Source organism: Saccopteryx leptura, chromosome 3, assembly GCF_036850995.1.
Source record: "Saccopteryx leptura isolate mSacLep1 chromosome 3, mSacLep1_pri_phased_curated, whole genome shotgun sequence".
NCBI lineage: Eukaryota > Metazoa > Chordata > Mammalia > Chiroptera > Emballonuridae > Saccopteryx > Saccopteryx leptura.
In genome coordinates, this window is record NC_089505.1 from 200,771,403 (window position 1) to 200,788,541 (window position 17,139).

At 37.2% G+C, this 17,139-nt stretch overlaps 1 non-coding gene across 1 annotated transcript; it reads right to left on the bottom strand.

Annotated features, from left to right (window-relative positions):
• Window positions 1-16,856: 16,856 nt before the first annotated feature.
• Window positions 16,857-16,932, bottom strand: TRNAN-GUU (transfer RNA asparagine (anticodon GUU)). Its single transcript has one exon. It is a non-coding gene; the product is annotated as a tRNA-Asn (tRNA).
• Between the last annotated feature and the right edge of the window lie 207 nt (window positions 16,933-17,139).

Consider the following 17,139-nt stretch of genomic DNA (forward strand, 5'->3'; position numbering starts at 1 on the left):
AATAAATAGAAATTTTATGTGGAAAAGTAACAGTTGTAATTGTTATGCAGAAATGTTTCCTTTATCTATACTGCTTACAAAAATTCAGGGATATTTTATAGCTTCATATTCATTTTGAAATATCCCCAAATTTTTGTGAGCAGTAAATATAATTTTATATATATATATATATATATATATATATATATATATATATATATATATATATATAGTGTGTCTGTGTCTGTATGTGTGTGTAACATACATATATTATTGTTTTCTACCTTTTTTATGAACTGGATTTTACATTGTAATTTAATGATATCTAAGAACCAATTAATATCTTTAATACACTGAAACTCTTTGTGCTTTACAAATTAAGAACAACTCAATAAGATACCTCTTTTTACTTATTTTATATAAAATAGTACAGTGGTACCTTGAGATACAAGCAGACCAACATACAAATTTTAAGATACGAGCTGTGACTTGGTCCATATTTTTGTTCGAGATCTGAGCAAAATTCTGAAGTACAAGTTGTGATTTGGGAAGCTGCCGCTAGTTGGTGCGTTGGCACATGGGTCCAGTATTGGCAGCACAACACCAGCATCTTATTCTTTCTCACATGTTACCTGCAAAATCAAGTCGAATCTAGTGCATTGTACTCATTCTTGCATCATTTTTGCATTTTTTACTAACTTTTTTTTGTGTGCTATCATGGGGCTGAAGAAAGTGAGTGTAAAGGACAGTGGTGAGAAGAAGAAGAAGAGAATGATGTCGATAGAAGTAAAGCAAGAAATAATAAAAAAAAAATGAGCATGGTGTATGAGTAATTGAACTGGCAAGGCTGTACGACCGTAGTACATCTACAATTTGTACCATCCTTAAACAAAAAGATGCCATCAAAATCGCAAATCCAGTGAAAGGAACTACAATTCTGTCCCAGTTGAGGACAAATATCCATGAAGAAATGGAGAAGCTTCTGCTGGTGCGAGTGAAAAAGAAAGAGCTGGCAGGAGATACAGTGACAGAGATTGTAATATGTGAAAAAGCACATATTATTTAAGGTGACTTGAAGAAGAAAGAACCATCAACCTCAAAAGAGGCAGCAGAAGATGCATTTAAGGCAAGTCACAGTTGGTTTGAAAATTTCAAGAAGAGATCTGGCATCCACTCGGTGGTGAGGCATGGTGAAGCCGCGAGTGCTGATGTTAAGGCATCTGAGAAGTATATCGCATGTTTTGCTGCACTTACCACAAAAGAAAGCTACAACCCCCAACAAGTGTTCAACTGTGATAAAACAGGATTGTTTTGGAAAAAAATGTCCCGGAGGACTTTCATCACCACAGAGGAGAAGAAGCTGCCAGGCCATAAACCCATGAAGGACCATCTGACCCTTACATTGTGTGCAAATGCTAGCGGTGACTGTAAAGTAAAGCCACTGCTAGTGTATCATTCCAAAAATCCTTGAGCCTTTAAGACTCACAAGATTCTTAAAGAAAAACTGCAGGTTATGTGGCATGCCAATGCTAGGGCATGGGTTATGCAGCATTTTTTTATTGAATGGGTAAATCTCATCTTTGGTCCTGCAGTGAAGAAATATCTTCAAGAAAATAAACTCCCGATGAAAGCATTACTAATCCTTGATAATGCTCCAGCCCACCCACCTGGTCTTGAAGATGACATTCTCGATGAGTTCAAATTCGTGAAAGTCCTCTACCTTCCACCCAACACAACTTCAATCTTGCAACCTATGAATCAGCCGGTCATTTCCAACTTTAAAAAGCTTTACACAAAGCACTTGTTCCACCGCTCCTTTGAGGTGACTGAGAATACAATTCTAACCCTTCAAGAGTTTTGGAAAGATCACTACAACATCGTGATATGCTTACACATTATTGACTTGGCATGGCAAGAGGTTACAAGAAGAACCTTGAATTCAGCATGGAAAAAATTATGGCCTGGTGTTGTTGCAGACAGAGAATTCAAAGGATTCGAACTAGAGACCGAGGTAGAAGTGTTGGAAGAGATTGTGTTCCTCGGAAAGCCAATGGGTCTGGAGGTAGATGAGGGTGATGTACACAAGCTCGTTGAGGAACATGAGGAGGAACTCTCAACTGAGAAGTTGAAGGAGCTACAGATGATGCAACATATGGAGCTTCTGCAAGAGATTAGTAGTGAGGAGGAGGTAGAGTTGGAGGAAGTGATTTCTACAAGTGAAATTCAAAACATGCTGGCAATGTGGGAGAAGCTTTCAAGTTTCATTGAAAAGAAACACCCAGAAAAAGTTTCAACTGGTCATGATTCAGCACTTTTTAATGACACTTGTTTGTCACATTTTCATAACATTTTAAAAGGCAGGCAAAAGCAAACCTCTTTGGATAGATTTTTATTCAAAAGTCCTGCAAGTGAAAGTGCCAAAAGTACAGCCAAAAAGGCAAAAACAAGGATGATTAAATGAAAAATACATAATGTTAAGCTGAGGTTAAGTTTAAAGTTAAGAAAGTGCTTTTTTTTTTACAATTAAGGTTTTGTGGTTTTATTTTAAGTAAAAAAAAAAGGTGCAGTTTTAGTTTTGTTTAAAGTAAAGAAAATGCAGTTTTAGTTTACATTTAGTGTTAAGAAAGTGCAGGGTTTTTTTTACATGTCTACCGTGCCTGCATTCCTTCTTCCCTCCTTCCTCCTCCGCCATTCACCTCTGTTAGCCGCACTCGTCTGTCTCCAAGGTAAGAAAACAGTACTAAATAACACTTTTTTCTTTTATTTTATATATTTTGTTATGCATTGGTAAAGTATACATGTGTGTTTCTTAAGTAAAAACATGTCTTTTTCATAATTTAGGATGCTCTGGGGATGTTTCACAGGGCTGAAATGGATTAAATCTATTTCAGTTATTATTTTTTTTAATTTTAATTATTTTTATTTATTTATTCATTTTAGAGGAGAGAGAGAGAAAGAGAGAGAGAAGGGGGGAGAAGCAGGAAGCTTCAACTCCCATATGTGCCTTGACCGGGCAAGCCCAGGGTTTTGAACTGGCAACCTCAGCGATCCAGGTCAAGGCTTTATCCACTGCGCCACCACAGGTCAGGCTATTTCAGTTATTTTAAATGGGAGAAATTTGTTTGATATATGAGTTTACTGACTTACGAGCTCAGTTACAGAATGAATTAAACTTGTATCTCAAGGTACCATTGTATAGATTTATGAAAAATTAAAAAAAAATTTTATTAATTTTAATGGGGTGAAATTGATAAATCAGGGTACATATGTTCAGAGAAAACATCTCCAGGAGATTTATGAAAAATTTAAACGGAAATTATTATATATGTTTGTGTAAGCTTTCTATTTTATGGACAAAAGAGTGGTAATCTTTGTTCTTAGAAATTTTCTCTTGTGGGTTTGAACATGGTTTAAGTTACAAGAAATGAATTTGTATAAATTAGGGTTGCATGTATTACAGGGAGTAAAGTATACATACCTGTAAAAGTCTCCCTTTTAGCAGAACTCTCATAGAATTGTCTCTTGTAAACCAACTCTCCAGTGGAAAGATAAATCCCAGATAATTTATATTTAAAAGTTGCATTTTATATGTGTGTGAATATTGTAATTGCATATCCAGTGCATATACATACAAGCACACTTTCCCTTAATGACCTTGGCACTTAGGAACACACAAAAACAGATATTTCAAGGTTATCATTATGTCATTATGTCTAAATTCATTTAAAATATTTTCTTGTATTTTTCTCAGTATATTTCTGTCTCTATCTCTATTTCTGTTTATCTCTACTTCCATCTGATCTCTACTTCTACCTCTACCTCTACCTATCTATCATCTGTTTATCCATCCATCCATCCATCCATCACCTATCCATCTATCACCTATCCATCTATGAATTTATCTATATTGGCAGTCCTCACTTTGAACAGTAGTGCTGCATTGTAAAAATGGCCTTATAAACTGAAAATGAACAAAGAAAATTTAATAATAAGAATATTGATTTTTTTTCAGTGACTTTTACTTTTTTTGTCAAAACATTAAAGAATCTTTACTTTCAGTGATAACGTATATAGAAATTAAAAAGCAAAACTACTTATTTAGCACTTTATCATTTAAAACAGAAAAACCAAGAAGTAAAGTGTTTTATTTCTTTGTAAGAACTTATCAAAAGGAGTTCAACCCATACTTGCCTTCTCATCATGTAACTTACAATACAGAGTGAATATATTCTAGGCCGTGCAAATTGCCATACTTCTTTTCAAGTTTCATCACCTTCTGACATTTTATCTTTTGTGCTTTCACTGTCATGAAATATCACAGACACTTCTTTTAATGTAAAATTTACTAACATCACTTCCTCTGGGGCATCTTCATCCTTTCTATCACAGCCAATTTTCTTATTTATGTTGCTAAGTTCGCTTTCACTAAGTTTTAATGGATGCACATCCAGGGTCTCTTGAATGGTTGCAGGGTAAATATTCACATGGTCAGTTATTTGTGTAAGATTTTAATTTAATTTTCAGTCTTAACCCTTTTCATTGCTGTTATTTTAACTTTGTTGGCCATTTCCCTCTTAATTAACTATTTTTGTAAAATATTTTGTAGGATTTTCACTGGGAGACAACAGGGCAGCAGAACAACATGCTTTCTACCGGTGCGTGCACGGAAAACATACGCATGACCAATCACTAATAGACTTTAAAAGAAGTGTCATTATTGGGCACTGAAAATGGAGGGACATCTCTTCTTTACATAGTGATTTGTAGACCAAAGAGCTAGCAGCAAAGTTTATATTTCAAGTAATTACTTACATTTGATATATTGTGGCAACTGCATTATTACACTAAACCATGTTAACTGAAATTTGTATGCTGGAATCATGCAGGCAAGGATTGTTTCCCTGGGTGTTCTTTCATGAAATCCTCTCTCTGGTCCTCTGAAATAGCTGAAAAGCTTCCAACTTGGTTTACAGGTGAATTGAAAAAAATACTGCTTTTAGTTTCTATATACAAGTCATCTAAAATTTAGATTCAAATTTAAGGGTTGCCTTTTATTGTGAATGGCAGTTTGAACATTACATCTGTTTCACTTTGAATCTATGTGTGTGAATATGTTCCACTTCATACATAGTAAGTATTTAATGGCCTAAAACAAAACTAAACAAAACAAAAAACCTCAAGTTAATTAGTGAACATCTGACATTACAAAAATGTTAAATCTATTTTTTTAATCTAGAATTGGCTATGAAGTCATTTTGCATCAAATAAAATTATTTTGTAAATCTTATCAGTCTGTTCTGTTATTAGGTCTTTTCTAAATCTGTTGTTATATATATCTTTTCGTAAAAACTGCAATTATGAAGTTAAATGAAGGAAATTCAATATTAATTTCTTGGGTTACAAAATTAACTCCTAAAAACGCTTTACTTACTCTCATTCAATGTGTCTATGACATAAGCTGAGAAAACTTGAAGATAATAAGCATTGTCATTGACAGAAGTTCATAAAATATTTACTTTGAAATAGGATATGGCATTGAATTAGAGAAAGCTAACAAACCCTGCTCATTGCAGAGAGCCACACCCAAGTGAATCTGTACAATGATAGCATTGTGACTTAAGAGTAAAATGTTAATTACTATAGATAAAAAGTATGGCTTGAAACTAGTTACTGGGTTCGAAACAGAGCAATGATAATATTTATAAATAAATTAGATTGACTGGTGTGAATACAGAGCAAACTAAAATAATTTTAAGCTATGTTTTTTAATTTTAATTTATTGTGTTACATAGATTCTAGTGTCTTCCAGAATGCATCCCCCCTCCCCTGTATTCCCTTTACATCCCCCTTGTCCCCCTTCCCCTGATACCCTCCCCCCTTCCCTCCAGGATTTGCTTCTCTGCTCTCTATAACGCTGTGTTATGTGTACATAATTTCACCAATCTCTTTCCCTTCTCTAATCCTATCATCCCCTTTCCCTCCATCCACTTTCCCTCTGGTCCCTTTGATCATGCCTCTGTCTCTATTCTATTCCTCAGTTCACATTGTTCATTGGATTCCTCAAATGAGTGAAGTCGAATGATATTTTTCTTTCTCTGCTTGGCTTATTTCACTTAACATAATAGTTTCCAGGTCCATCCATGTTGTCACAAAAGGTAAGATTTCCTTCTTTTTCATGGCCCCATAGTATTCCATTGTCTATAAATACCACAGCTTTTTAATCCACTTGTCCACTGACGGACACTTGGGCTGTTTCTAGATCTTGGCTATTGCAAACAATGCTGCCATAAACATGGGGGTGTATTTTTTCTTTTGAATCAGTGATGTGGTGTTCTTGGGGTTTATTCCTAAAAGTGGCATGGCTAGGTCAAAACGCAGTTCCATTTTTAATTTTTTGAGGAATCTCCATACTGTTTTCCACAGTGGCTGCACCAGTCTGCATTCCCACCAGCAGTGCAGGAGGGTTTCTATTTCTCCACATCCTCGCCAGCACTTATTCTGTGTTGTTTTGTTAATGAGCGCCATTCTGACTGGTGTGAGGTAATATCTCATTGTGGTTTTAATTCGCGTTTCTCTAATGACTAGTGATGTTGAACAGTTTTTCATCTGCCTATTGGCCATCTGTATGTCCTCTTTGGAGATGTGTCTATATAGATCAATGGAACAGAACAGAGAACCCAGAAATAAACCCACACCTTTATGGACAATTGATATTTGACAAAGGAGGTGAGAGCATACAATGGAGTAAAGACAGTCTCTTTAACAAATGGTATTGGGAAAATTGGACAGCTACCTATAAAAATATTGCAACTAGACCACCAACTTACACCATTCACAAAAATAAACTCAAAATGGATAAAAGACAAATGTAAGTTGGGAAACCATAAGCATCTTAGAAGAAAACATAGGCAATAAGCTCTCTGTCATCACTTGCAGCAACATATTTGCTGATTTATCTCCATGGGCAAGGGAAATAAAGGACAGGATAAACAAATGGGACGCTATCAAACTAAAAAGTTTTGCACAGCTAAAGACAATATGAACAAAATAAAAAGACAAACCACACAATGGGAGAACATATTCGACAATACGTCTGATAAGGGGTTAATAACCAAAATTTATAAAGAACTTGTAAAACTCGACACCAGAAAGACAAACAATCCAATCAAAAAATGGGTTAAGCTGTGTTTTAACAAACAAAGTTTTCCCTTTGCTTTATTTAGAATAAAATCTAGGTTTATAATTTTCAAATTTAAAGTGAATTTTGAATCCCTGTGGATTTTTGTTAAAATACAGATTCTGGGATAGGCTGGGGTCTGAAATTTTGTATTTTAACTAACTCTCAGGCAATGGTAATGCTGCTTACCGAACGTTGAGTAGCCAGGGCCTAGAGTGCCCCAGGTTCTGCTGTATAGATTTAGAAAGCCAATGACTTGAGCAAATGAAATTTTATCTTATTTAAAATCATCTTATTTGACTATTTTCCACTTCCATGAAAATAAAAAATATGCACTTGTTAAAAACAACTATGAACTTTCCCTCTATCAAGCTTTTGCCTTTTGTCTATCTTTCCTTTCAGCACTCTCTCTGAAAGACTCATCTTTCTTTACTCCTACATCATCAACTTCCATTCATTCACCAGCTCATCAAATCTGGTTTTAATTTGGATCTAAACTTTTTGGCAAAGGCTTTCTAAATGCTGATAGGAATCTCTGTGTAGTCAACTGTATGATGTGTATGGAAGGTCTGGTAATGTTGAACTACCCTCATGAAATTGTTCACTTTTTTTGTTTCTGAAGTACCACTTCTCTTGTTTCCTCTGCAACTTTCCTGATGCCACCTTCTCTGTGTCCAGCATAGGCTCCTCTGTTTTCCCAGCCCTTTCAGTGCTGTTCTCCCTAAGGATCCATTTGTCCCTCATAACTGACCCTAATGTTTGACCCTTCTGTTTTGACCCTAATGCATTTAGTAATAGTTGATGTAATGGATGCACTTAATGTATGGATATGACATATTTTCTTTGGTCATACTTTTGGTTGTGGACATTTTTTTCCATTTAAAACCATGCTAACTATAACTGTCAGTTTTTATCAAGGACTACATTACATGTCAAAAATTTGTTTTTATAAGCAGAATTTTTAGAAAGATCTACATTTGGAAAATATTTTAACTAATTTTGAATTTTCCATTTTATTCTGTTATATTAATGAAAATGTAATATTATTCTAAGGCATAGCCTGATGAACTTAAGCATGAAACATGAGCTTGATAACCAATTTATAAATAAATGATGTATTTAGTGAATATAATTGAACAAACATTTTTTTTTTTTGTATTTTTCTGAAGCTGGAAATGGGGAGAGACAGTCAGACAGACTCCCGCATGCGCCTGACCGGGATCCACCCGGCACGCTCACCAGGGGCGAAGCTCTGTCCACCAGGGGGCGATACTCTGCCCCTCCGGGGTGTCGCTCTGCCGCGACCAGAGCCACTCTAGCGCCTGGGGCAGAGGCCAAGGAGCCATCCCCAGTGCCTGGGCCATCTTTGCTCCAAGGGAGCCTTGGCTGCGGAAGGGGAAGAGAGAGACAGAGAGGAAGGAGGGGGTGGGGTGGAGAAGCAAATGGGTGCTTCTCCTATGTGCCCTGGCCGGGAATCGAACCCGGGTCCCCTGCACGCCAGGCTGACGCTCTACCGCTGAGCCAACCGGCCAGGGCTGAACAAACATTTATTAAATATTTATAAAGGGTCACTATTTGAATTTAATCTTGCTAACCTCAAATTTTTCCATGAGGAGACAAACATGTGAATAAATAATTATAGTCAGATGTGTTAATTTTTATAATAAATTTTAATAAAACATGCTATAGTAACCCAAAGGAGAAAACAGCTAATGTATCTAGAAAAGTCATAAGAATTTTCAAAACGGAAGTGAAATTGGGTTTGAATGAGATCTCTGGGAGTAGAATGGGAAAGGAAATCAGATTTAGGGAAAAACATATACACAGACATTAAACCCAAAAGAGCATTATGGATTTGGGGCAGGTTGATATATTCTTTCTTTCTTTCTTTCTTTCTTTCTTTCTTTCTTTCTTTCTTTCTTTCTTTCTTTCTTTCTTTCTTTCTTTCTTTCTTTCTTTCTCTCTCTTTCTTTCTTCTTTCTTTCTTTCTTTCTTTCTTTCTTTCTTTCTTTCTTTCTTTTCTTTCTTTCTTTCTTTCTTTCTTTTTTTCTTTCTTTCTTTTATTAAATGAGAGGCAGGGAGGCAGAAAGACAGAAATCTACCTGTCTCTCTGACTGGGATCCATCTGGCAAGCCCCCTACAGGGCTATGCTCTGCCCATCTGGCATGCTGCTCGGTTGCTCAGCAACTGAGCTATTTCAGTGCCTGAGGCATGGCCATGGAGCCATCCTCAACACCCGGGACCAAATGGCTCAAACCAATAGAGCCATGGCTTCAGGAAGGGAGGAGAGAGAGAGAAAGAGAAGGGTGAGGGTGAGGGGTGGAGAAGCAGAGGGTTGCTTCTCCTGTGTGCCCTGACTAGAACTGAACCCATGACTTCTACCCCCAGGCTGACGCTTTATTGCTGAGCCAACCTTACCAGGTTGATAAGGTCTATAGTTACACTTCATAATCTTAGTTGGAGATAGTCAAAGGCAACACTACAGGCGTAGTCTGTGGTCCCTACCCTTTCTCTGCCTACCTTTAGCTTTGTCTCACCTAATGAGTGGCCTTCTGGGCAGATGTGTGGACACCTTAGCCAAGAGCTGAACAACTTCACTGCCCATCTTCCCTTCTCACTCTGGCCTTAGTGAAAGGCTTAACATCCTTAAGGCAGGAAATTTCAGGGTTCCAGGGTTCTAGGTCTGAAAGGTAAAGGCATAGGCCCCGAGAAAGAACATCCTCCTTTTTCTAAGGAAGAAGGTGAGAGTCAGGCTTTCTACAGACATATTCAGGGCAGAGGCCCTGTGCCAGGTCTGAGGATGAGCCCAGATTCCTTGTGGCTAATGTAAGATTTCTTGGAGATAGTTGGGCCTAGGAGATAAATATGAACATTTGGATTAGAAATAGTCTATGATAAGTTTAAATTTTGTAAGACATAATGGTCATTGAATCTGACTATATAATTAGTGTTGTCTAATTTAACTGTGTAGGATCAGAAAGTCAGACCAGAAGAATTATACTCTTTATGACATAGTGGTGAATGAATTACTGATTAGTAGTGTTATTCATTTTTAAAAAATTAGCATGCCAGGAACTATACTTAGACAAAAGTTAGGTTGGACATATTTAAAATCTTTTTTTCCTACAAATTTGTGTTTTTCTAAAGCTTCTAATTTTGTGGTAATTAAAAAAATAAGACTAGCCTATTAGATGTTAGTTATATCAACAAATATAAGAATTATAATTATGTTGAATGTTTTAATTGTGCTGTGATTAGCCTTTAATATAACTCATATGTGTCAATTCAGTCTATCTATGTAACATCAGAGTGCTTACATTCTCTAAACATTACATTTTATACTCGCAAATGAGGCCTAGGAGCACTGAGGTAAAACTCCCCAGTAAGGTGGAATGTTGCAGTTAAAGAATTATGTAGCCTTAGGATAATCTCATTCCAAGAATTTTCCTTAGAATTTTTTTTTTTTACTAATTGCAATGTTTCTTTTAGTAATTCTGATTTACCCTTCTAAAGTATTCTTCATCATAGTATATGACTGAAATTTACATTATATCTACTATGTTTGCTAAGAATTCCTATGACTTCTAACACCATAGAGAAATAAAATGGATAAAAAATGTAAGAAAGAAAAATGAGAAAAGCAGAAACTAGAGAAAAAGGAGAACAAAAAGAGATTAAAAAGTTGTACACATTGGATACTGTTGTGTCACGAGGTGATAACTGCTTCAGTTACCCCTTAATGAAGAATTACCACATGTGTATAATTCTAATGCATTTTACAGATAGAAAGAATATGAAAGACTAAGATACAAATTCTCCAGTAAAGCTTTTACTTCCCAGGGACAGTGAACATTAAGAAATTTAAAATTTTGTGGTGTATCAGATAAGTAAAATTTTTAAAAATTAAAATAACCTAGAGTGTGAAAACCATACCAAAATCCTTATTGCTTCTTGAACTTTATAACCAAATTATGAACATGATAAGAACTTCTAAACTCTGTGCGGGACTAATCAACATTGCTGTTTTAAGCTTATGTTTTCTCATTAATCTTAGTGACTATGATAATGGAATACTACTACTATACTATGCCAGAAAGCTCTCATTTCACATGCCTTCAAGATAGAAGTAGAAGTAGGAGAAGAGGAAGAAGAGGAGAAGAAGGAGAAGAAGAAGATGAAAGAGGAGAAGGAGGAGGAGAAGGAGGAAGAGGAGGAGGAGGGAGAGGAGGAGGGGGAAGAGGAGGAGGAGGGAGAGGAGGAGGAGGAGGAGGAGAAGGAGGAGGAGGAAGAGGAGAAAGAGTAGGAGGAGGAGGAGGAGGAGGGAAGAGGAAGAGGAGGAGGAGGAGGAGGGAAGAGGAAAAGGAGGAGGAGGAGGGGGAAGAGGAGAAGGAGGGGAGGAGGAGGGGGAAGAAGAGGAGAAGGAGGGGAAGAGGAGGAGGAGGAAGAGGAGGAGGAGGGGGAAGAGGAGGAGGAAGGGGAAGAGGAGGAGGAGGAGGGAGAAGAGGAGCAGGAGGAGGAGGAGAAGGAGGAGGAGGAGGAGGGGGAAGAGGAGGAAGAGGAGAACAACAAGAAGAAGAATATGAAGAGGAAAAAGAAAGGAAAAACTGTCCCTATGACAACTGTAACTCAAAATGTTATTTCTATTTTGGTTGTTTATAAGTACAACTCATTTGTTTTGCTAGATGCAATTTAATGTAAAAAATATACATTAGATATGGCAGGAAAAATCTAACTTTTCTCAACAAAACAAACATTTTATTCTCAAGCATCTTCTAGAATAATCAAGGCTATTAAAAAACAGGTAGCTGCACCATCCTCTAACAACAAAATGAGAGAAAACAGTCTCATTAATCAGTAAAGATTCAAAATCTTTAGTGTTAAGTGAATAAAACATCCAGGTACCTTATAAATACCAAGTCTGTTAACTTGGACAGATATTTTGGTGCTGTGCAGATAGTATTGGATCTATAAAGGTTGAATTAGATGACATCAGATTTTTCTGCTAACTTGATGAAGACAACTCAACTGGCCAAGACATTAAAACTTCAGTTTAAAAAAGTAGTAAATTTGCTTTTAATTATACATATATATTAATTGATTGGAAAATTGTAAAAACATGGAGAGGAAAGAAAGCTATCTGGAGAATAACATTATTTCCCTATCAAAATAATGTTTTACAATTATGGAGCTCTCTGTTTTTTTCAAAAATTTTTGTATATTTTTTCATTTAATTTTCCAAATAATTTTTAAATAAATATAAATTATGATGGTTTCCAATTTAGAGATGAAAAAAAAAAAAAGACTGAATCTTAGGGAGGTTAATTGACTAACCTTAAAAGAACATTTCAATAATGACTCCAAATTATTCACAGTTCCCTTTTTCTATTCCCTTATCTTATTCACTGCCACTCCAAGCATACTCACGTGATTGCTTTTGGTCAATGGAACAATAGCTAATGTGCAAACAGAGTCCATTCTTTTAAAAACATTTATTGTATCAATTGGAGAGAGAGGGGGGGGGAGAGAAGAATGTAGAGATGGAAAGAGAGACAAAAACATTGATGTGTTCCTGTATGTGCTCTGACTGGGAATCAAACTGGCAACATCTGCACTTTGGGACAATGCTCTGAGTTAGTCTGTGAGGGAAACAAAGTCTTGATAAGTGCTGTGTATTGCACTTGACCTTTCTTCCTGATGGGAATCATTCTGCTATCAGGTGATAAGAGCTGGGCTGGCTTCCTGGAAGTGCAGCTAAGGCCTCACACAAATGAAGGAGGTCATTTTAGATCAACCAGCCTCAGCCAGCAGGCAAAGGGGTAGAACCAGACAGACAACCCACAGAATCATGAACTAATAATTGGTTATTGGTTTAAGCCACAATGTTTTGGGGTGATTTAAGGAGAAAGCATTACCTTGTAAGCCTAGAAGTAGAGGTGGTAGAGGTGGAATCAAAACCCAGATCTTTGAGATCTAATTTCAGCACTTTATTGGAGAATGGAAAAGTGGGTATTTTACCCAGAAATTAAAAATAAAATAATCTAAAGTTTTTTAAAAATTGACAAGTGAGAAATAAAATCCTTTTATAGAGATTATCAAAGGCTGTAGTTTTAGCTTATTTTTATTATTAAATTATTTTATCTTATCTTTTTATCTAAATAGCTGTTATATACAGACACCCCTCCCCCACTTCTATAGTTGTCCTACAGTCTCTTGAATGATAATATGTGGCTTTTACTATGTGGTTGTGTTTTCCAGTAAAAAGTTAAAATAAAACCATTTAGGTTAATTCATTGAATGTCATCATATATAACTCATGGCATATGTATTTTACCTTATATAGGCCTTGGAGTTAAATAAAATAACCAAAGTAGCATAAAGTAGCATTTAATATTTTCAAACTTCCCTCTGCAGTGGTTTTGCATGCTTACAACTATAGTTCACAATTTCTTTAAAAATTAAAAATTATTCTTTTGTTGTTTTACATGACACCTGTAAGGCCAGAAGTCACGGCCAGAGCCACCATCAGAGCAGCCCGGCCCATGCAGGTTCACATTGGATTCGGACAGTCGGTAAAGAAACCATGGAGCCAAAAACTGGTGGGCCATAACCTTTAATCCTACCTTGCACCCGGCGGGCAAGTAAAAATACACACTGGGCTCCAAAACCCAGTCACACTCAGTGCTCACAAAGCCACTGACTTATCCGAGTTTCCTAGAATCAAAGGTTTCTAGCTCACCAACCTTATTCTCCTCAGTTCCCCATTTCCTTCCTTATCCCAGATACAAACTCTACACAAACTGGCATCTCACTCAGCACTCCGCCATCTTGGCTGCTTCTCCTGGCCTCCTCCACGTGGCCTCCTTTAGCTGCTGGCTCTACTCTCTCCGCTCTCTCATGCTAACCTCAGGAACCAAGAGCCGAGCTCCCGCTCCGTTCCCATTTTATAGTGTAGAAATCCAAAACCTTAATCCAATATACATAATAGGGAAGTCTCTTAATACAAAGTCACTTCTCTGAGGCATGATAGGATTGTACCACCTTACACCAAAAAGGGTAGGAAAGGCTTAATCCCAAAACCAAGCCCCAGGCTACAAGGATTCTGCCTGCCTTTAGCCCACCCCAACACACATTAATATCACCTGGGCAATGGCCTCTTTAACAAAGTGAGCATAATACATTTTATCTGCCCAACAACACCAAAATATTGTGCAAAATATCCCAATGAGTACAAACATCCAATTAAAAAAAATGGTTGTCTTAGTAGTTGCTTTGGTAAATCTCCTTCAACTCTTCATCAAGTTTTTTTCAGTTTTGGTACCAAAATTGATCGTTCTCAGGCACAAAGTGATGTTTAAAAAACTAAGATTTCATTTCTATGTGGGTGGGGGATGAGGTAGAACAATGATTTTTCAAGGTAGGTTGGCAGCAACTTTGAAATCCAGAGCTGTGGCCATGGCTTCATAATGCCTTACTGGAGAAAGAAATTCACAGAAAAGTAAACATTTTGACGAAGATCTATACATCATTGGAGCTTATCCAGTATTAAACAGAAACATATGCTTTGTTCAAGGCATTTGCAGAAACAATACCATCCTGCCTTCTTTAATTAATTTATTATTTTTTAAAGTCCAGTCTTCTATTTCTGCTATGTGTTGGCTAATAAAAACCATGGAGCTGTAAACAAAGGCAAATTCTTTCAAATGAACACTTCTCTCCCTTTCTTGGTACCTTAACCCATGACCTCAAGGCCACTTCTTCTCCCCTGTCCCACTATGTCTCTCCAAGTATTACAATAAACAAGGTTTGTCATGTATTAATTACAAGTGCCAATAAAAAGGAAGCTGAACATACAGCGCTTCATTTGAAGAAAATGCTGAGAGCCGACCCCCTTTTTGGTTTTATTTTCCACCTTCTCTGAGCTGTTCCTGTTGGTGTCGGTTTTCCCTGTGATATGAAAGCTTTACCTCCTCTAAACTAAAAGTTTAAAAAGTTTTAATCTCATGCAGCTGTACCAGGAGAGTGTGTATATAGTTATTGTGGACCAGAATTCAATGGACTCTGATATATGAAGTCATGGAGAAAAACCAGACACAGAACTAAATAGTCAATAAGCCAACACCAAACCAAAACAAGTGTCCCCCAAACCCAGAATATTTTTTTTTGTTTTTATAGTGATGGTGCAATTGGTTAATTAGCTAAAATTTTCATTTTTGAACTCACTATATTAATGTGAATTTGATGCTTTTCTGGTTCTATTAAAAATATATGGTTATAGAGTGTAGGTACAATGAAGCACTGACAAGGTTTTGGCCAGATTTCTTTAAAAACAATTTATTTTATAATCATGGTAAAATAATCCTTCAAGCAAGGAATTTTTACGTATTAAGTTTCACAACTAGCTATTTATAAAATTTAATGGCAGTAAAATGGAAGACCATCTGTATTTAATTTTTTTAAATTATAATTGCAACTGATGTTTTCAAGGCCACCAACCTGAGGGGTATGAAGGCATAATATGATTATAAAAATGACTCTCGGCCCAAATGGTAATTCCATGTCTATGCTTACCAATTGACTCCCTGGAAGGATCTTTCTTCCTTCTTCCAGGAATTTCTCTCTCAGACGATGGCAGAACTAAGAGAGGGATCACATTTTTCTATTAAGAACACCCATGTGGCTCCTCCATAGCTATGTCATTTGTGTTACTATAGCTTGCATCATCCTTTGGATACCACTGGCTGCAGTGGAGATCTTGCCCTGTCATCCACTTAAGGAAGGTCTGTGAGCTAAAAAGCACCTCCATCATCTACCTGATATTAGACTATAGCATTTCTGCAGTCCTGGGTTGGCAGAAATCCTGCTTCTTGCAACATCATCAGGGCCACATCTCAGCACTTACCATTCCTCAGGCAAATTAAGACTTTACTCTCCTTCTGTATGTCCAACTCCCTTCAATAGGACTTCAGATTAAATTCCTGTGTGTGTGTAGGGGGTGGGGGTGGATTCTATAGAAAGTAACAAGTAACATTACCGGGAGATCTAATAATAAATTCCTAACTGGGCAGGTCATGGTGGGTAGTCATGCCCTAGACTTGCAGCTCTTTAGTAAAGGGTTATCTTTGTCATTAGCAAGCTCTGCTTATTGTTTCTGTGCATCTAGGTCAACATATCTTTAAATTAAACTGTAACCACCTTCAACAGAGTACATAATCCTAGCTACCCTATATTCTGATCTCTACCTGACCGACCATAAAAGAGAACATAATCTTGCCTATCCTGTATGCCCAACCCTGAGGAACTTCCCCTCACCCTCTTGTAATCTTTCTTACCTTCCCTCCTTAATCTCAAGTGCATCAAATAACCACAAAATGTTATTCTTTTTTTTTTTTTTTTTTTGTATTTTTCTGAAGCTGGAAACGGGGAGAGACAGTCAGACTCCCGCATGCGCCCGACCGGGATGCACCCGGCACGCCCACCAGGGGGCGATGCTCTGCCCACTGGGGGGGGGATGCTCTGCCCCTCCGGGGCGTCACTCTGTTGCGACCAGAGCCACTCTAGCGCCTGGGGCAGAGGCCAAGGAGCCATCCCCAGTGCCCGGGCCATCTTTGCTCCAATGGAGCCTCACTGCGGGAGGGGAAGAGAGAGACAGAGAGGAAGGAGAGGGGGAGGGGTGGAGAAGCAGATGGGCGCTTCTCCTGTGTGCCCTGGCCAGGAATCGAACCCGGGACTTCTGCACAACAGGCCGACGCTCTACCACTGAGCCAACTGGCCAGGGCCAAAGTGTTATTCTTTGAAACATTTATTTTAGTCTATTGAGATCTTGCTTCCAGGTATATTTTCTTTTTGGCTCAAGTAAATTTTTATAAAAATTCTCTAAAGTTTTGTACATTTCTTACGTTGACATTTCTCCATTTTCAAGACTCTTATTACAATTTACTTATTAATTATTATGAAACCATCTGGCACATGGCACATTAATAGAA